The sequence below is a fragment of the Lipophrys pholis genome (assembly GCF_963383615.2).
Source record: "Lipophrys pholis genome assembly, chromosome: 3".
In the NCBI taxonomy this organism is placed as follows: Eukaryota; Metazoa; Chordata; class Actinopteri; order Blenniiformes; family Blenniidae; genus Lipophrys; species Lipophrys pholis.
In genome coordinates, this window is record NC_137627.1 from 12649169 (window position 1) to 12671032 (window position 21864).

Consider the following 21864-nt stretch of genomic DNA (forward strand, 5'->3'; position numbering starts at 1 on the left):
ACCAGTCTTGTGTCCTCCATTAATTCTCTCTTCTTTTTCCATCATTATCCATCCCTCTTTACCGTCTCTGATCCCTTTTCATCACCAGAAACATTAGAAAGACAGAAGAGAGATGAATGAGGGAGCACAATTAATAGCGGGAGGGAAGGATGTGTTCTGTGGGACTTGAGCAAATTCCAACATGCTTTTGGTTTGTGTTGTGTAGTGAGAAGCTCCAGTTCCCATTTGGTCCCGATGTACGTTTGCTTTTGTTTGTGGATGTCTGCTTTTGCAATTTTTCCTTCACAATGAAGAGCAACTGGCCTAAAGCCGATGCCAGCTGAGGCCCAGAGGTACTTTGAGCCATATATACAGACATGTGGAGCAACGCACCATTTGTACTTTGCCTCTTGACAAGGTTATTGGTTTGGATAAATAAATAAATTGATTATCCTCTCACTGCAAAAATATTTGGGGCTTTTACGCCTTTCTATAGTGATTTTTTTTTTGTGTGTTCTTCCTGATTTGTACATGTGAATTTTTTCCTTGTACTAAGGCTTCCTGACACGGTCCAAAATCATGCATTTAAGGCTAAAACAGTTTGGTTTGGCTCAAGAGAGGTGGATTCAAGATGCCCGACACCACTTTTGTTGATCAGTAAACTAATTTTATTACAAAAAGGGAAAAACCAAAAGACCAACCACCAAATTAATTTATAGCTAACATAGAGCATGTTTGGCACCTTATCAACTGTGTCATCTACATAAAAGTTGCAACTATACAAAGGAAACATCAGATACATTTAAAAACTCTTTCAAGTCTTTTTTTTTTTGATGCAGTCTGGCATCTTCACCAACTGCTATATGGCAATGCTCGGGAAAGGGTTGCATATATAAAGTCTGTCAATAGAGTTCCTGACTGGCCCATAGCTCTTTTTTGCTTTTTGTTTTTCCATCAAAACAGAAATCTTACGTATGCACAACACACACTTATGAGCTGGACAGGTTGCTATTCCATCCCATAAATAACACATATTTATGTTTCTGCAGCCTTAAAATCTGGACTAAATGTATGAATCTAGGTATTTTTGATTAAAGCATAATAAAGATGTGATGACTGTGAGGGGGCAGTCAATTGAGGAAATATTATTTGGGCAAGATTGGCAGACGTTTAACAAGGGTCAAGATGAGGATCCTCTCTGCATGGCAATCATGCTGGTGACTCATATGCAGTGATATTTGCTTATTCAGTATATCTCAGCTTTATTAAACACTTCTGCATAAGAAATCAGGGTCTCCTGAAATGTATTCTGGCTTAATTTAACCAGCTCTCAGATTTTCCCCATACAGTTAACTCTTACTGAAAATTTTAAATCTTCAAGTTATCTGATCTGCATTTTTTTTTTCGACCCCTTTGAGACAGTTGGAGCAGCAGCACAGGGAAAACATATAAACTCTATACAACACTTGAATGGGCCTTCGTCAGCTGGCAGGTACAAACCCAAAGATCTGTTGTGCAGTGACAGTACTCAGCACTGAGCCACCGCGAATCCCCCAAAAACTAGTCATGTATGACATTTACGCAAAACTTAAAGAAGGAAATGTCCTCATATTCTGAATAAAGATGTGAGGACATACTGTGTTTAAAATCCATTTACATCGGAATTATGCTTTACACTTCTTTGAGAGTTTTACGTAATATGCAAAAAAGTGTGAAAAATCGATTCAACTGTAAATCAACAATTATGGACGCACACACACACACACACACACACACACACACACACACACACACACACACACAACATCAAGCATCTCCTCTGACTGTCATCCAAACAAAGAGACTATGTCTGAGCGTATTTCCCACATTGAACAAATACAGTACTGTAATTAGCTTCCTAATCATAATCATTGTTGCATCTCTCTCATCCGGGGAGCAGAACTCTAAGTACAATTTTCATCATTAAAGTAATTATCTGGCACTTTCTAGAGCAGCAACCTATGCCAGTCCAGTTTCCCCTCTCACTCTCATTTTCCACAATTAGCCACCAATGCTAACTGAGCAAATTGGTCAGAGACACATCAAAGCCTGACTCCTGACTTGTACCACACAAATGTATTCTCATAGAAATGTACATACGTCCAAGAATAAAAGAATGAAAACAATTTTGGACTTTGATTGGAACTGTAACTTAATAGTTACAGTATATTCAAGTGGCTATATGAGGGAAATGATTTGATTAGATAGGCGCTTGACAATCATGCTTTATTTTTCTCCCCACACGTCTGTTGTCGTTTGTCTCACTGGTAAATGTTTTGTTGTATTAGCATAATTTTACTCAAGCAAAACTAAAAAGCAGGACATTTAGTTGAATGAGAATAGGGAAATACCCAAGACCTATTTAGTTAGTCGGTAATTGCTGAGGAACATCATTAACATTATTAAAGTATGAAGTGCAAGTTCAGATACTGAGGGTTTGATTTGGTAAAATCCTTTATAAACGAGGTCCGTGCTTTCATACAAACACATTTCACTGTCAGCTTGTGTGCATTTTGCAGGTGGTTTACAAGGACTACCACCATGAATGACACAACTTGCAAACCGATGGGTTGGTGTGCTTTAGACCCTGTTTACACTAGAAGGATTTGCTGCACACCATATTGCTGTGTTATTGCTTTTGGTCAACATGGAGCGATATGATGGAGTGCTGAGTCCCCAATAGAACAGAAATGATGCATTGGGCATCCTGGTGGAGGAAGTTATTCAAACTACAGAGCATTTTAAAGCAAATAAAAGAAAGAAAAGAAAAAATCTGTAAACAAAAGTGATGAGGAGCCAGCTGAGAAAATGCCTTCCAGCACAATAACAGCAGAATATCTGCTGAGGCAATTTGCACTACCTTTTCAGACACAGGGAAAATAATCATTAACAAGTCAAATGCTTTCACTATACATCAATCGATTGGCATATAATCCTCGATGTTAGATTCATCTGATATTATGTATGTATGAAAACGAATACAATAAATGGACAATTTATCATCTTTTGCTTTCACTTGTGTTGCAATATCGCCTTTGAGGCTGTTTTTACATGCAGTTGATCAGGCCATCTGTTGTTGATTTGAGCTGTTGCCTAGTGATGAACCAGATATCTATTTCACAATATAACCCTCTGAGATGGTTTTCAAAGCATTAGAAAATGACATTTGTTTTTGTAATTTTTTTTTCCAGAGCCTATACAGTGCATTTTCCCAGGCCTTCTTCAGGTTACACGTGGGCAGCATGTTTAACATTATTGACAAAACGCCAAGGTAACAATCTGACAAAACACTGAATATACCAATACCCTCTCATCAACCTTGAGAACCTTGAAGAATCAGTCACTTCTAGTCATTGCCACTAATTATGGAGTCACGTGCACACTTTAGAAGGCTATAAAGTAGAAAGGTAGACTTATAAATGTCGCTTAGTTTTATTAACAGAAGATATACATTAGAAATGCAATCTATATATTGATAAAGGACATAATGCTATTACACCTGTGTGTGATTATCTCGGTTTCTCTCTTATTAGACACGAGCAGGCATGAACACAGCTCTCCCATTACGTTACATTTACTTGCATTCACTTTGTGACATGGAGTACAAAATAACCTAATGCATAATAAAAGTTTTACTCTGTAAATACGTTGAACAATTCCGGGTCACATTTTTTGTTCTATCCGTCGCATTCTATATGAGCTTAAAAAAAACACCACTTGCTCAATCTTTTGAGTCTCGTTCTCCTAGTACAATCTAGAAACGAGTGAACTGATAAACCGAACGCAGATAGACGTGGCGTCTTGTTAGTAAGGGAAAGTGGGTGTTCTCCAGGGTGACATCCGCTTCTGTGAGGCCAAAAGAAACGGATACAAACGCAGAGTGTGCAGATAATGATATCTTGCGTATAGGTCAGGGCAGAGAGTGAGAGGAAGACCCTAACCCCCGAATGTCTATTTGGAGGAACAAGTGTTCTGCTTTCGGTCAATTAACCTTGAAGACTATTACTCTGTGTGGTCAGTTTGCTCACACGGGCACCCACACACATACACACCCGTGCATAACACACACACAGAAAGAGAGCACCCCTGGAACAAATAGGAAGAGAGTAATTTACTGGCGACAGGGCTAACTGCCATCGACTTTAAGCTGTAATTGTGTTTAACTGCAATAGCCGACAGGAAAATTCAAATGTACATGCGATCAATGATTTTCTTTTGTACTCTTACCTTCTTACCTTAAGAATTCAATAATTTTATATTCATCCAATGACATGGATATAAAAAGCATATAACAATGAAAATATAGTGTGGAATGTGGCCATATTCAATTTTTTTATATTCTCACGTTAAATGTTATTTATTAAGTTTTCTGTTCTCAGGGATTACCAATGAAACCATAAAAATGGTTCTATTTTATCAAACTTTTTTTTTTTTTATGATTTTGTAACATGTCAATGCAGTTTTTTAGGGAGATTTTGTGTTATTGGGTATATTTGGTAAAAGATGTAAGATGAGACAACAGAAAAGTTGGTGATAAATATGAAGACACCTCTGTAGAAAATACATTTATTTTGTGATATGTGCATATTGTATTCATTCCCCACGTCACATGTCCGAGCAAAGTATTCCGTTTGTTGGGGTCAGGTTGAACATGAATGTCTATGTTTTTCTGTATGCCTTGTCACCAAAGCTAGACACAGAGGCATTTCTCGGCACTGAAAATGCATGCATTTAAGAGTTAAATGCTTTCAGGGCTAAGGGTTAAAATCAGATTTAAGGATGCCAGTTATCATGAGACACTGTAATAGGTGAAAACTGTTCATTACATCAATTGAAATGCCCCACAAAGCACCTGAAGTCTGTTTGTGGAAGTGTGTGTGTGTGTGTGCGTGTGTGTGTGTGTACCTGTGTGGGTGGGCGTGGGATTTTAATGCTTGTGGAAAAACCTGTAGTTCTTTTCATTCTTGATGCTATGCTGCTGTATGTGTCAACTGTAACCTTGAATGGGCACCATATCGTTGTGAAACAGAAGTGGCCTGGGTTCACCTCAGCTGTAATCTACAGCCTTACTCTGTGTGGGGCCTGACACAGAGGACTGGGCAGAAAATTGTGTGCATTTGTGCGTGGGCAGTGTGGTGGACACAGTGAGGGAATAAAGAATGTATTTATCAGATTTATTGTGTGGCACTCACTGTGTAGACAAAAAAACTCCACTCATATACCATAATAAAATTGTAGCCACCATAAACTGGTATTTACAAGGTCCTGTTTCTGTATTATACTCAAACCTCTGTTCCTGCACTGAAAATACCAGCACGACTTCATGGGTGAGATTACCAGGAGCCTAAGTGTTTAGCATATACAGTATGTGGTTTCATGTCTCATGAACACTACACTTCACACTCAGTAAAATATGACAAATGTACCCATCACAATTCCGGCTGCAGTTCTCTGTCCTTCCTCTCCCTGTTTCCAGCTAAACAAAAGTACAGAAGAGTGGCAGGAGAAGGGAACAGGTGGAGATAAAGGGGGGGAAAGACAAAGGGGAGAAAATGTGCACAGATGGAATGAGAAATGGGGGAAAAGCCAATGAGATGAGGATCATCACCAGGGGGAATCACATGGCAGGATGAAAAAAGCAAATGAAAAAAAAATAAAAATTCAAGCCCGAATTTTCGTCAGTTTAATTTTAGCAACCTCAAACCATAAAGTATACACAGCCAGAGATAGACATGAAGATGACAGGTTGAGACAATAGTGGAGTTCTAAAGAAGGAGGCGCGACAGATGGCATTCTCGAGTGATTGACAATGATTCGCAGAAACACAAAAAGTGGATTATATTTAAATTAAGGAAAGGTGCTTTCACTGAACAGGGAAGAGATTGTATAGGGAATAGTCTCTGGAAACAATTATCATGTGAACCCCTGCTTTTAAACATTTAAAACACAACTGCATGAACAAACATAAATGGTAAATAGACATTAGTTATGGTCTGCATCATATGTTTACCTATTGGCCCACAAACAGTGGTGAATTCACTCACCAATGGAGACAGATCATACATAAAGTGCCAGCTCCCTTGTGCGAAACACACTCATAAAGCGGATTAGGTGCTGAATTTACCAATCCTAAGAGTGGAAACCAGCTGTCAGAGTCACAGTTACCCCATACGTAGTGTAGTTAAACAAGCAACCAAAAACTTGATATTTTTTGATGAAGACTTGTTGATTTCAATCTAGCGTAAGACCGAATATATTCAGCAGCCCAGAGTTTAGAGAACTGTCCACAAACAAAGTGATTAATAATGTGGCAGCTATCCAAAGAACATTAAACCCAGTCTGATTTACATTAGAGGCACAATGCTAAATGCCAAGTGAAGTTACTGAGGTTGAAGGCTGAAGTGTTTGGGAAGGTCTCGGCATTCCAACATAAGAAGATCATCCCCGATGGGTGACGTACGGTGCATCGACATCATAACTTATGGCTACTTTGCTCTCTCAGCGCTTGGATGGTTTCCCCATTAATTCACATATTACCCAGGTATGTCTCAGGAGATTGTCAAGCAGGTAGAAGCTGCGTGATGCAGGATGGCAAAGACTGAAAACATGGAAATAAATCTGCTATGGAATGGCATCCAAAACGAAGAGTGCAAGTATTAGAGTTGACCTGTGGACCATGGGCCAGACTAGATTCCAACAGATAAGCTGTAGAATGAGTTAACTGTTGAAAATCTCGAACGAGGGTGAGTTGAAGTAGCTTTGCAAGGAAGAATGGTCCCAGATTTCTGCTCTACATTGTCTCTACATAGTTGTGATCTATTGGATGAGCTTAGGTGAGATTATTGCTACCGGAGGGCATTAAACAGTTATTAAAGCTATGGATCATTTACCATTACCAGCAACATGTCAAAGCTTAAAAGCTGTGTTCAATAAACACATAGGATAATGCAATTGTTTGCACGCTGTTATATTTTGCTCCCGGTGTTCGTCTACACTCGTGGCATATATGAAGACCACAGTCTTATTTTATGACCAAGCCGTGCATAAAAGTAGAACATAGCCTTCTTGTGATTTATCTTGCCATGTTAACACAACTTTGGTTTGGTGTTCTCTTCCAATTGACTTTGAACTGCACGATGACTGTCTCAAAAGGAAAGTTTTAACATCTTCACAATGCTATTTTCCTTTTCCATCCTCCTCCATTGCTCTTGAGTAATTCTGTGTGTGTACCTCCCCATGTCAACGCACGGCATGTGCTGACACCACACCACCATGCTGTTGTGAATGTATATGGAATGTCCGATCCTTTTATGTCTCACTGTGCAAAATACACGACAAGCGCTGAGTTAAGAAAATTAAGACATTGATACTAAAAAGCATGACATTTTCAGTTTTTCTGAATCATTTAACTTTTTCATGAGCTTTATTGAGGCTGACTCAGCTACTCTACCCCATGCATGTCATGTTCCAAATATGTAGTTTTTATGAATACAGAAGTGCCTATAAACTGCCAGTGCCTTGAATTTAAAGTTGTCACATCAGCATTTCTTCACTCAAATTGTATCATTTATCTTAATACCAGGTGTAGGCTGTTGTCCTCTTAATACATTGAACTTGTAGTAGCCCCTTTTTCCAACCTGAATCCTCAACTGACTCCTCTGGGATATGGCTGTCTGCATTGCAGAAGTTTATATCAAACCAATCTTCGGCACTATTACGAATTAAGTGAGTTGAGGGTTGCACTGTATTTGTTGACATCTTCTCACTATGTCACTACTGTTTGATGGATAAGACTGTGCCAACATTTGCATTTAATGTTCAGATAGTTGAAGCTCAAAGAGGAGAGAACGATCTCGACCTGATCCCCTTTTTATAGAGCTCGATTTAAAGGAGTTTTAGTATAGAGTATAGAGTTTCAATGTCCTCTAATCGTCACTCTCTTCCCTTTATGGCATCCCGTCTTCTTCTCAGGTCTTTATCTCTTGTGTTTCCCAAACTCTCACAGACAACAAATCTGATTTATGATAGACCTGTACTTTTTCTCACCTTCTCATCACTCCACAATTTGCTTTGTCATGTTTCACCTCCCCATTGAGCAGAATCAATGGAAACGAGTTAAAAGTCTGTAAGAAACCATCTTGTTAGCAGAATACGACTAAACAACCCTTGGCGTAAGCACACACACACACACACACGGGTCCTTGTGAGGTTATGCTGCTGGCACAGGTCTTAGCCCTTTGTGTTACTCACACAGGCAAAGGCTTTAGGTTTAACATTTCTGCCCATTTCGCTCGCCTTTGCGCCGCACCGCCAGCAAATTCACAACAACTGTCTGCATCTGTGCCAAAGCAAATCTGGCCATGTGACATATTCAGTGGCATAGATACACAGGATAGTATTCATACACAGAATGGCATATATGTGTATATATATATCCATATTTAGTGAGTAACAGTCAGTTGTTATTCATTGGCAGCTTTACATGGTGTAACCTTATAGTGGGATGAATGGATGTTCTATTTATGTCGGATAGTGTGTGCATGTCTCGACAGCTTTCTTCCCTTTATGCATGAATCTTAATATATAGAGGACATTTAATTGCATTCTATGGAGAGATTTTTCACCAAACTGCCTCAAGTTCAATTCTTGTTCCATGTACTCCAATGATGCCCTCTGCGATATTACCACTTAGCTTGTGTTCACAATGTTAAACCACTGTATCAGAATCGGAAGTACTTTATTGAGCCCTGAGTGAAATTTATATAATATTTGAGATAGTTTGCTTTCATCAGTGATTTCACAACACGTGTTGTACTGTATTACTGTTCTGGCATGAGTATGTTTACTGAATACTAAATACTAAATGACGATGTTAACTCTTGGTCATTTTCTTCTATTGTTATTTCCCAGCGAATGTAATTCATTCTTGTGAACGTACCTTCACCGAGCTTCGTTGTTTAAACCAGCAGAAGTAACAATTGTTACCTCTCAGAAATGGAGGCTCACAGTAAAAAACACAAACTGATACAGAACTTAGAATGTCAACATGACATCTATAAGTAAAAGCTTTTTGTTATGATTTAAAGGACAGCTTGTGTTGTAAGTGCTTGGTAGAACAGACTGATGTGTTCAAAGGTCACAATTTGAATTGTCATTACCTTACAAAACCTGCACAACTTAACTGATAGAGTGGGAGCAGTAGCTTATCAAAACCACGGGACACCCTGCTTTTCCTTGATGTGAGTTGAAGTTATGACTTGGCTCTCCTCAGTAGCCCAGTGTTATCATGTAGCCCCTTAAGAAATTGAATTGCCCACTCATGATCAAGTGTGATATTTTCTTGTGGATCTGTGGAGTGTTAAAAGTTATTCACGGGTTTGACGGAATGTAAACATTTAGAATTTCTGCCAAATTAATAACTTAAATTGCAGGTGTGATAAAGACATTGCAATATACATGTTCTGAAAGTACTGCTGTACCTTTACTATACCATTAAAGTTAATAGTACATTCTCTTTATCTGTTTTGTTAGTACTCTCTTAAATACACTTTTTTTTCACCTTGACTCAACTTATGAAAAGCGTCAGAACAGGAGCAGGTATGCGTGTGTCTTGACTCTTGAGAAAGACTTTGGCTTGGTTGTTACGTTTGCCAAGAACGTAATAAAATCATTGGCGTATATTTAGCTGTATGTCTGTCAGCAAGATTACGTCAAAACTACTGCCCAGATTTTGTCGGAAGTTTCAGCGCAGACAGATATTAGGCCATGGAAGATTGCGTCAAATTTTTGGAGGCGATCCAGAAACTTTTGTTGCTCTTGTTTATTTTTGTCAACTGTTTGGTAGTAAATCCTGCAAAAATAACCAAGAAAAAGTGATGGCTAAGAAGTGTCTTGTGTGTGACAATAATGGCCACTTCAATACAATTGTTTATTATTCGTTTACTACTACCGCTACAAATACTATGACTATTACTAATATTATTAGCTGAAGTAATATTGATAATATTAATAACAATGATGATTATGCTTATTATTATTTTATTTTTATTATTATTATTACTATTACAAGAAGAAGAAGAAGGATGTCTTGTATGTATGTAAAAAGTACGTATAGCATTAATAACATTCCTGCAGCTTGAGCCAGTGAAATTGCCATGCCCTATTTTTTGTGCATGAAAAATTAGCATTTTTATTACAAGTTATATTGATGGGTTTCCTATAAGGTCCCGTATTAAATGGTAAACCTGTGGACACACTGATCCCAGAATATGTGGTACGTGTTTTCATGGTATTTGACATTACGCTACAGGCTGGATACGCTCTAAATTACTATGTGTCAACGATGGCAGGGTTAGCATACCAGAGAGCTCAGGAGAGAAAAGGTTTCATTGGCATCTTGGGTTTTCGGGAAAGGCCTTTAATATGGTACAAATTATAGGCTTTTTTGTGAATCCAGGAGAGAATAGAGGACAATTGAGCTGAACAAAGTCTATGTATAGAAAGAGATAGAAGCGAGCACTGGGCTGCTTGATCCCTGACTAGCTTTAACTCTAATGTAAGTTAAATTGGGCATTAAAAACAGAGCAGAAGCAGATCATTAGTCTAATCACAAAAGGCTATGTATGGGGTTAAAGCTGTGCAAGAGAAGTGTGTTGGGATTTTTGCCAGTTCCATGGTGAATAAAATATTCTTGCATGGAAAGACCGTGCCCATTATCCAAACTTTAAGCATCTCAACAAAGTACTAAACATCAAACTCTTCCAGCCCAAAGTTTCACTCTTTACAAAGTAGGAAAGCAGAGGACAGGCATAGATAGGCACAGAGCTCACGATCTTTGTGAATGAAGTTCTGACTGTTTTGGGTCTAGGTCTAGGATAATTGTATCTTGGACATTTAAAGAATATTTGGTGGCAAGTTTCAATTTTTTTGGTGGGGGTCTAGACAAAAGTGAGCACACACACACTCATTATATGATAGGGAGGAAGCATCCTAACCATAACAACAAAGCAGACTATTTTCTCTCCTTCATGTTTATCTTGTTCTCTTGTTTCTTCTTTGCTCTTTTTTTTTCTCCCCTCTTTGCACATAATACGCTGTGGCATGACACAAATATAACTTCCCAACGCTTTGCCATTATAGAGGGTGCTAATTTGTGCTCTAAAATGAAAAACAATACCTTGTCATGGAGAGCAAATTATTGAAAAAAAAATGTTTGCATCTGCAGCCTGACAGTCCTTCACGTGAACACAGCTCTAATTATTTGGATTTTTTTGATCTGAGGGTTCCCTTTTGAACTGTAATATTGTTTTTAATTCTAGCATTTGTCAAAATGTGAGACAGCTTTTCTTTTTCTTTTTTCTTCTTCTTCTTTTTTATGCTTTGACCATTGTAGTAATAAATGGTCAGAAAAAAAAGCTTCCCTTTGTGCAGTCCGTACAATTTGATGTGATGATGAACTAATGGTTATGGGAAGAAGCGGCAACAAAACAGCCGAGACAAGCTACCAACATGCGGACCGCGATCTTGATACATATTTAGTGGTCCACCCCCTTGTTATAAGAATGATGTCGCGGTAAATGTCTGGTTTGATATTTTACAGTTATTGTTTTATAGAGATGTATTGTTCAGATTCTTTAACAAATCTTCCCTTTGCTGCTGTAACAATGCAAATTTCCCCAGTGTGCGACAATTCAAGAATATCTAATCAAAACCATAAATATTATAGCGTGTTCTGACGCTTTGAATTTGTTTGTGCGTAATCACTTTGTGAGCCAAAAAAATACAGATATAGTAGACATTGATGGTCTGTTGATGGAAAAATCTGATTGTACACGCAACTGGCAAATGATTTTATTTGATTAATGTACAAAATCAAAACGTTTCCGTGGAGAGCGGGACAGAGGGAACTGAGGAGTGGCTTTTAATACGTGTTCCGAATATGCACGGGAAGGATATGCTTAAGCAAAATATATTACAGCAACTAAAGGAACAGGAGTAATAATGCAAAGAGAAAGATCGAAAGAAAATTTTCATACAAAACAGAATCAAATAAAAATTTCATGGAAAAGAATATAATCCAGTGTGATCGAAATTTAGGGAAAGCTTCTGAATGTACTGAGTGGATGGCAGAGCAGCCGTTTCCTGTGATTGATTGGTTATGTCTGTTAAAGTCAAGAAGAGGGAGCTCTCGCCACTCTCCCGCGTCCCTCTCTCCATAAAGATGCCAGAGAGTTAACGCAGCAAGCACTATCTTTATTGATTCTCTCAATTTTCATGGTGTAGCTGACTCTTGGTTCATCTATCTACAAATTTTATGGTGTAAGTCAAGTCCAGGTCTTATCAAATATTGCGTGACAGACTTTTTGTGAGGCATATGACCTGAATGGTAATTTTGGTAAAAAAAATATGTGGTGATTATAACGGGGTAAAAAAAAAAAAAAAAAAGTTCTGTGATGGTTTATGGTGTGCATCAGGCCAGGCTATGTTAATTTTATTGGAAACCTGTTCAGATGATTTATATAGTTTAATAACTACTTCTCTCGTGTCTTTTTTTTTTTTTTTTTTTTTATAAATCGCCCACCATCTTGTGCTTTTGTAGGGCTTTACATGGATTTCTATCCGGGAGGAAATCAAAATGTCATTTGTCCTCCAACATGTGCTGTTGAGTGAATAGGCACTGGCCTCCGTGTTGGTGTTGATGGGCATGGAGGTTTTGAGTGTGTCGCTGCCCGCCCTTGAAGAGGCATCCAAGAGTTGTTCACCTCCGTCAACACTCTCCACATTATCCGAATCAAGGAGGCGACTCGTCTCCCCAGACACCCCTGACAGATTTGGTTCCATCTTTTGGCTATCGCACTGGAGAGTTTCGTCGAGAGTTTTTTGCCAAGAGGGGTCATCAGCGACGACTAACAAACAAATGCGTATGCCTCTCACGTATTCAGTGCCATCAAATTTCTGAGCCGTAATGAGTTTCTTCATTTGACGTCACGCGGAGAGATTACTTCTTTATATATGAGTCTGCAAGGCCAGACTTCACTTTCAAGGACTTTGTTTTTGTTACCATATTTTATTTATTTATTAATTTTTTTTAGAGGTTTCTCATTTCATCTTTTCTCCGAGATATTTCGTCTTCAGCTGCGTTGGGGTGTGAATCAACATCATGTGCAGAATCGCGTACCCCGTCGAGTACTTTGAAAACAAGCATTTCTGTGATAAACCTCAAAAAACTTAAGTCCTTGGCAAAACTTTTACGGTCTTGAGCTTTGAGGCTTCCTTCTGGCAGGGCATAACATTTTACACGTTTTAAACATTGTATTTTATTAATAAACCTGTACTTAATCGGGTAAGCCCCACTGAGATCACATATCTCTTTTTCAAGGGAGGCACGGCCAAGACCGCAGCAACTTTATTGCAGCAACAATTAAAAAACAAACAGCAGCGTTAAACATTAATACTTGATGATACAGTATAAAACACTTCTACTGAGACAACAACCAACAGGATCACTTGCACCCCTTCCAAACTTGCGTGAAGATACACAGGACTCCAGAGATTTTGCTTTAAACAATTTTAAATGGATCAGATTTTTGTGCTGAAGATTGAACCTTAAATTATTCAATGAATTTGGTGCTGCATACTTGAAAGCTATTTTTTATTTTTATTTTTTCACATTTCAGTTCTTACTTTTAGAACTACCAACAGCAAACTGTTCAAAGATCGCGGACTGCATTGTACTTTTTAGCAGTTCAACACAGAATACATAAAGAAGAAGTTAGACCCATAATTATTTTTGCAAATATATGGCCAATGAATTAAATAATGAACATCTTTATCTTTATGTGGCCCCAAGATTTGTGTTTGTTTATTCATTATGTCTATTCTTTATCTTTCTTGTGTTTCTGGTAGGTTTTGTTAGATTTATTGTCTCTGGTTCTGGTTTTGATACTCTACTCGTGGCACCTACTCGTGGCCCAACATAGAAACTACATAGTTTTCAGCATTTCTGCTGCTTTAGCGTAAACAGAAATTCTGCAGTGATGATGATTAATACATTGTTAGGTCTTAAGTAACAAAGCATATTGTTGCAGTAGCTTAAAGTAAAAAAAACAACAACTCTAAAATCAAAATTTATTTGTAATTCAATTCAGTATTTACAGTGGTGATTAAGCAATTAAGACAATGTTTTGCTTCACTTATTACAATTCAACCCTAATATCTGTACCTGTATCTTTTGTTCTTTGCAATCTCCAAATATGCTTGTAACTTTCAGAGTGATCGTATTTCAAAGTTGCAGTAAAATATGAAATCAGCTGCACATAACAGACTTAAATGCTGATGGTTGGGGCATTGACAACATTAAGAGGTATCAAGTTGCGTTAATAATGGCTGGATGTGAAGACTTCCTGTTTCAAATACTGTCGAATTGAATTCATTGTTTATTTTATTATGAAGTCCAATCAATAACTGCTATGGTTTTTTGCAGGTTTCTGGTGGAAAACTATAATACAAGTACTAGATAATCCTTTATTCATCGCAAATGGGAAAACTATTGCAGTTATCACAGTTGCACCACTTTGCACAATATTAGATATTTTAAATTTTATAAGGTTAAATATTAAAATTTGAAAATTAAAGTATTGTGAATAATTAACAAGACAATTATATAAAAACAAAAAAAAAAAAACAGGAAAAACACACATTGGTATTACATATATTATTGCATAAAATAAATCATCAAATTAATTACTTGTATGTGGATCTACCACCACCACCCCAACAACACAGAAGGCAGTGCATGGATAATTAAAAATACATTTTCACTTTTGCACATGAGTTTTATACACAGCTGAAGCGTCGAGCTACAAGTTTTCTATCTCATTCAATTTGAAAAGTATATTTTTTGGTGTTTTAAAGTCTGATCAGCCTCAATGAGTGCTACAAGTTCCAATTAAATTTATATCAAACTCTTCAATATTTAATCATGGCATCATGAGTAATTCATGTTGTTGCAACAAAAAAACCTTGTTTAACAAGTTTGGGGCAGAGATTAAAGGGATCTGAGCACCACATGCGGAGAAAATAAAGTATCGGGGAAAAGAGAGTGCACATGAAGAAAGAAAGCAAATATAAAAGTCATCACACTGTCAATTTGAAAATGTGCATTTTTCTCTCCTTGTCGTCTCGTCTGCTGCTTGCCTTTATTTCCTGTCATTCACACGGAGTAGAGCCCCCAAAGATGACTTTGCGTCATGGCCATTCGGCCAGATTATGTTTTCCGCCAATCACGAGACGCACGCGCGTTAATCTGTTCAATCAACAAACACACAAATTGATAAGATTATTATTGGTTTTTTTTACTGGTGTTGAACACAAACTTTTCACACATGCATCGCAAAGCTCTACTTTCTTCCCCAACAATACATTCCTCAATTTGGTCATTTGAGCCACCCCCCCCCCCCCCCCCCCCACACACCTCCACCAGTTCGCCCCGATCCTCTCTCTCTCCCCCTGTCCACCAGCATCTATCATCACAGCTGAGCAACACCAGCAGGCAATTACTGCCAGTTGAGAAAGTGACACTTTTCACAAATCACTTAGCTGAGAGATTGCTTTCCTATATCCAGCCCGAGATTGTGACGGGAGGAAAAAGGGGCCGCGGCATGAGCACACAAAACAAAACTTCTTTACTTGTCGACACACTTTGAAAGTAAATGCAAGTGCCCACCTACACGGAACATTGGTGCTACCGCTAAACAAGGCATGCGCGCTAATCTAAATGCAGCCATTATAAATAAATGAATAAATAAATAAAATAAAGTTTTTTTTTACTGCGTCAGGCTCATGTCAACATTGCTATAACAGCGCTTTGCTAAAGTCAGTTTCGATTGCCTGGGCATGAGGATGGTAAACATTTGCTGCGTCAGAAACACACGCACCCATTTATAACCCACTGACATGATGCGTTCACCTGGTCAGCAATCTTTCTGAGGAGAGTTAACAGTTTTAAAATCTCTAGTCAATGATTGTATGATTTTACAGCACAGAGCAAAATACAACTATTTCCAGGACACCTGGTACTTTATTGTTCAATATCTAAAAGCACCATCCAAGCATATATTAAAGCCAATTCTCTTGATATTCAAAATGGGAGCTCAGAAATGTAATTCTATTTTGAAACTGCTTTTAGTCCCTCATCTGAATCATATCGCACTGTAAGAGAAAAAGAAGAGGAACTATAGTGCATTAAACATCTATACAGCCACCTGTTTGAACTACGAGTGGAGACTGCCTCGTCCCAAAAGAATTGATAGTTTTCCATTATTCACGACATTATTTGTTAATCAATAGATTTTTCAGGAGGGGAAAAATAAAGGTGCAGTACAAAGCATTGTCTTCAGTATCTTCTTCAAAACATATCACACTGGAAAGAAAATAATAAAAGAAATAGAATGTAGTGAATGCATCACAAAAACCTGTGTTAGAAATTAAACATCCACATTGTTATTTTTACGAAATCTTAATGTGGATGAACAGCAACATATTCAGACTACAACCACATGTAGGTTTGAAGGGGCAAGAATATATTTTCTAATCATTAACAATGAGGGATGAAGGTGGAATTATTTCTTCTTCTTTTTTTAATGAAGAAATTGATTATTAAAGCTGGTTCCATCTATGACAGGCGATCGCGGGCTTTCGCCAGGACGCCTATGATTATGCTTTGTTGCACCAACTGTGGCACTTTTACCTTGGGCTGTCTTTCTAGCAATAAACATTGACAACCACCATATCTCTATCCTTTACCTAAGCTTAGGAAACTAACAATAGACCTACCATCACATTTTCATGATAAAAACATGCTGAAATGGCGCAAAGAAATCATCATGTTAAAAAACATTCTCAAATAGTGAAAACATTTCCTTTCAACTGCTGCAGTTTGAAACTACAGTTGTCAGAAATGCTCTTGCATTTTGGTTTAATTTCTTTATTTTCAGGGGAAAATAGCAGTGTCACTATAAGGTTGAATGCCGGAGCCTCATTCGGATCACAGTTGATGCCTTGGGGCATCCTTTTGATGTTTCCAGAAAACTCTGATTTGAAAATGGCAGGATTGTCCAACCTGCCTGAGGGAGCGCAGATAAAACTGCTGGAGATGTCCAACAAAGGACTTTGACTGGGTATGACAAGTCAGCAATAGATAAATCTGTAGGTTTAGTTTTTATATATCATCCGAGCAATACTTCAAACAAATGATTTAAGGAATCCAAAGCGAGTTTAAGCTGAGAATTGTATCTGACAACCACAAAGTTCCCAATGAAATAAAATACTGCAACATATTGATGTTTTAAAATAATCATTCATTCAGTCATTACGATTATTAATAAATGTGGACACTTTCACAAAACAACATTAAAGCACATTGTTTTAATGTTTTTTTTTAAATTTGCTTTAATTAAAACTAAAGTGTTTTTTTTTTGTTTTTTTTTCATGATTAGGCTGTTACCACCAACGTATAACAACACGAAGACCAGAAATACATAGAAAAGAAACAAATACACAGCTGTCCTGACGTAATCATAATTGATGTAGAAATAATGAACAATATTTGATACATATACTAAGATTTCATATTAAGCTGCAATACAATACAATAGCCTTTATTGTCATTATACATGTATAACTAAATTAGATATTGATTTATTATTGCACCTACCGTGTTTTTATATTTGAACTTACAAAGAAAAGTTAAGTCCGACTTGTCGCCAGGTTTTAATTTCCAAAGTCGGAGGCCATAATGCTGTCGTAAAGTGAGCTTATAACTACCATTTCATACCGTCGAACAAGACCCCCCCCCACAAAATATTTACAAATCAGAATCGGGTTTATTGCCAAGTAAAGTTTACACAATATGTTTTGATGACATTTGTGCAACACAGGAGAACAAACAGGAAGAAAAAAATAGTGCATAGAAAGTGATACAATGGTCCAAGTGGGACACTTGCTAATTGAACATGGCGGAGCGCAGGAACACGTGGCGGGAGATCAGTTCCTCGGCTTCACCCATGTGGAGGTCGGTACACCCCGACGTCACGTGACTCAAAGTAGCAGACCTGGAATGCCTACGCTGCTTGCTGTTCTGACAGAATCAAGCTTTATGTCGGCTGCACTGAGGCTGTGACCTGAGTTCTTTCACACGCCGCAGTGTTGCGTGAACCGGGCACACATTTTCAAGTGGCCCCGACCACGTGGCCCCTCCCCTTTATGTCGCCGCACGTCTCCCCCTCTGGCCTCACGTTATCACGAGTCGTCCTGACTTGCCCTGTGGCGGCCCTTGATGGTATCAGTCACTGCCCGTGAGATTCATTTTTCTTATATTTCTTGGCTCCTTTAGGAATGTTCTTTATCAGTCAATGACCTTCATTTCTAAAATAAATAAATAAATAACAAATTAAGTTTTCATGACTTAAAAAACAAGAGTTTCGCATTTCAAAAAAAAACTTTCTTTACCTTCTAATAATCACTTTTTCTCATATATATGACTCATTGATCTCACTTAATTTGTCCTGCTATACTCAATTAGTTATTAGTGTCTTCAAACATCACCACTTTAAATCACCCTTTTTTTTCTTAAAGAATCATTCATTCGTATTTTTCCGGGAATATATTTTTGCTTTCCATTATTTTATATTCGGCACTCACCAAACACTCCTCAGCTACAACAACCCATTCCCACCCACTCTCCACCCTCTGCTTGTCTCTCAACTCATGTCTCTCATCTGAGTGCTGTTTTCATCTCCACCCCTCCGTGTCCAGTGCAACATCCCCTGAGGGCCCTTAGTGAATTCGGCTTGAGATTGAAAGCTGGAGCTATGGGGAGCTGACATTCCTTTTCAATATTTAATAGTTTAACATTAAATCCTGCTCCTTCTCTCAGTCTTTTTTTTTTTTGTTGTTTTTTTTTTTTTTACTTTGCAGCATGCGGTTTCAATTCTCATGACTCGCTCTGTATCGTACTTAACAAAAGCTGTTAGAAAAGGTGTCGGGAAGAAATGTGAGTTGAACGCGGGCATTTTGCACATCTGAAAGTCTTTTAGGGAACAAAATATTTGCAGTACAGTAAATAGTTGCAGAGGATAAACGTCTGCATTTGAAACCAGAAATGCATGTTTGACTTATTGATGAATTAGCAAGAACAACTTAAAGAAAGGACTTTTTGTTTTTCCCTAATGCAGACCACTGATCACTGCGGCTCGCATGGTGCTCCACTAAAACTGTTTGCATGGTAGTGAATTGTAATGGATTGTAATCCCGTTCATTACAGACACCGACTACGTGTGCTGGCCTTTGGGAACAGGATATTTCTATGTGATGACTTACATGAGGAAAATCACGCTGAGAAGAAAATCTTTAAACAAGCAGATCATAAACCACAGCTGCATTTAAGTCGAAAGCAGAGGCTCGCCCCGATCATTTTGGTTTTTTAGTTCTTGATTCAATTCGCCCGGCGCGAAGAAATGGCACGAGCAAAGAACTAATTTGCATGGTTTTTTTCCTCAGGGCCAAACAGTTCTAGTTAAGGTTTTCTCATTATTCACGGCATTCAGTTCACAACCACAAAAAAAATAAAAAAATAAATAAAAATTCTTGTCATGAATCTTGTTTGAATCATTACAGTCTTAAAACTAAAAGAGGTCTGCTTAGTAAGAAAGCAAATTGTCTGCCCCCATCAGTTGCGTTAAAATAATGCAAAACAAAGCTTTTCCGAAAGGCTGCTCCTGTGCATGTGCGCCACGGCTGGAGTAAACAGTTCTTCTGCATGTACAGAAGTAGATGGACAATAATATGATATTCTCCTGACACTTGGTAGTTTTGTAGTGTATCGTCACCCGTAGCAGTAAGCCAACTTTGTCGTCTGTCCATAACAAATGTCGGCGTACTCTCCGTTGTTAATGTTTTTTTTAGCGTAATATTCTCTGTGCGGATGTGTATGGTGTCATCCCAAAGAGAAACAACAGCAACCACTAGTGGCCCAACATGAAAACTGTATTGTTTTTCAGCGTTCCTGCCATGACTGCATTTTTTCAAAACGTTGCAGTGTAAATGTGCAACTTTTCCCGATTTCAATGAAAATGCAAATATTATGTGTTTTCACTCGAAACGTGGTCATGTAAAACGGGACATAGATATGTGTGGCTCCAGCATGGATTTTTTTTTTCCTGCTCAGGCTTATTAATAAACGACCACAAATTTTTACTTCTTGATGATGTTGAAGTCATTTTCTTTCTTTCCAAGAGCTTGTTTGCTGTCACGTGATTGAGTGGCTCCATTTGATTGGTCACAGAATCAGGCGACCGATCCTTAAGTCTCTCCGTCAGAGTGAAAAAATGAAAATATTTTTATTCTTTCCAGGTAAGACGTGACAGGAAGCATGCATGTAATGGATTGAATGTAAACTGTTACTACACTCTTCTGCAAGCAGAAATATTCAACCAGAAGTGATGCCCCAATCTATCCGGCAAAAATGGCACTGAGTGTTTTACAGTAGCGTGATTCATATGCTGATGGCATTCGCGGTCCGCACATTTCAAAATAACTGAGAACTTAATTGAGCTGCTGCAACAATGTGTGGTAAACATGCATCCATCATTTTGCTCTGAAGACACAGGAACATTGTTTCCTCCTTGCATTAAGTTTTTAGTGAAGCCTTTGTCCAAGGTCACCCCCCCCCCCCCCCCCCCCCCCCCCGATGTCCTCTACCATAGCCATCCCCTGGCTCCTCAGCCAGGCAGACTCATGCTGCTCCTGTGTGTTTGTCCATTAATCTCCCAGTATGATGACCGTTAAATGTCTGTATGAGATCATAATGCATCATCTCGTTGTGGAGCCGACAAAACTCGTTAGGGTGTGTTTTAATCACTACATTAAAGACTTGCCGCTAAAGCCACATGAATAATCTTTGATAAAGTAAGCAATTTTCATCTTTGGACTCATGACATGCGAGTTAAACACAAGTTAATTTATATTTTTTTGTAATATATTACAGAATAATATAATTTAGATTAAGTAACAAAAATCCAACCAACATCTTTGAAAATCAGCCTGTCGACAGAAGACGTGAGCTGGTGTACATTTAACCACGCTTAAGGAAGAGTAAGGTGAGAAAACATTCCTGATTGACTGAGAGACCATGGAACCTGGAGTAAGTACGTAAATGTTATTTATGTAGCAGATTTCCCTGATAAAAAACACAAAAGGCTTAACAATAAAAACACAATACAATGTGAAATACTAGGTTAATTAAAAGTACCAAAAGTATAACCCTTCTCTGTATAAAAATGTATCAGGCTACTTTATAAAATAGCCAATGGAGTCTGTGTTGTATCAGCACAGCCAGAGAGTATTCACCAGGCTTGGTGCCGTGAAATACCCAATTAGGCCTCGTTAACACTTTCATCTCTGCTTTTTTAATGATCAAAAGGTCCCTGTATCTTAAATGTCCCCACAAATTAAATAAATATGGTTAATCATCCATCCATCTGCTCATCAGTCCATCATGGGACAAACAGTGTAACATATAGTGACAATCACACCTCCAGGTAATTTATTTTCTAAATTTGGAGTACCCATGCGTGCAGGGAGAGAGCCCGCAAAAGCCAAACAGAAAGAACACCACCCAGACTTGTACCAGTGACCGCTGCGAGGTCAGAGGGCCAGCCAATACCGTACTGTGTGTGTCTATTATGGATCATATTACTATTGAGTATATACATGACACCATGTTGTTGAACCATCTTTTTTTAAAACAAATTATTTCAACCCACTCCGTGTGAACCTTATAAAAGATAA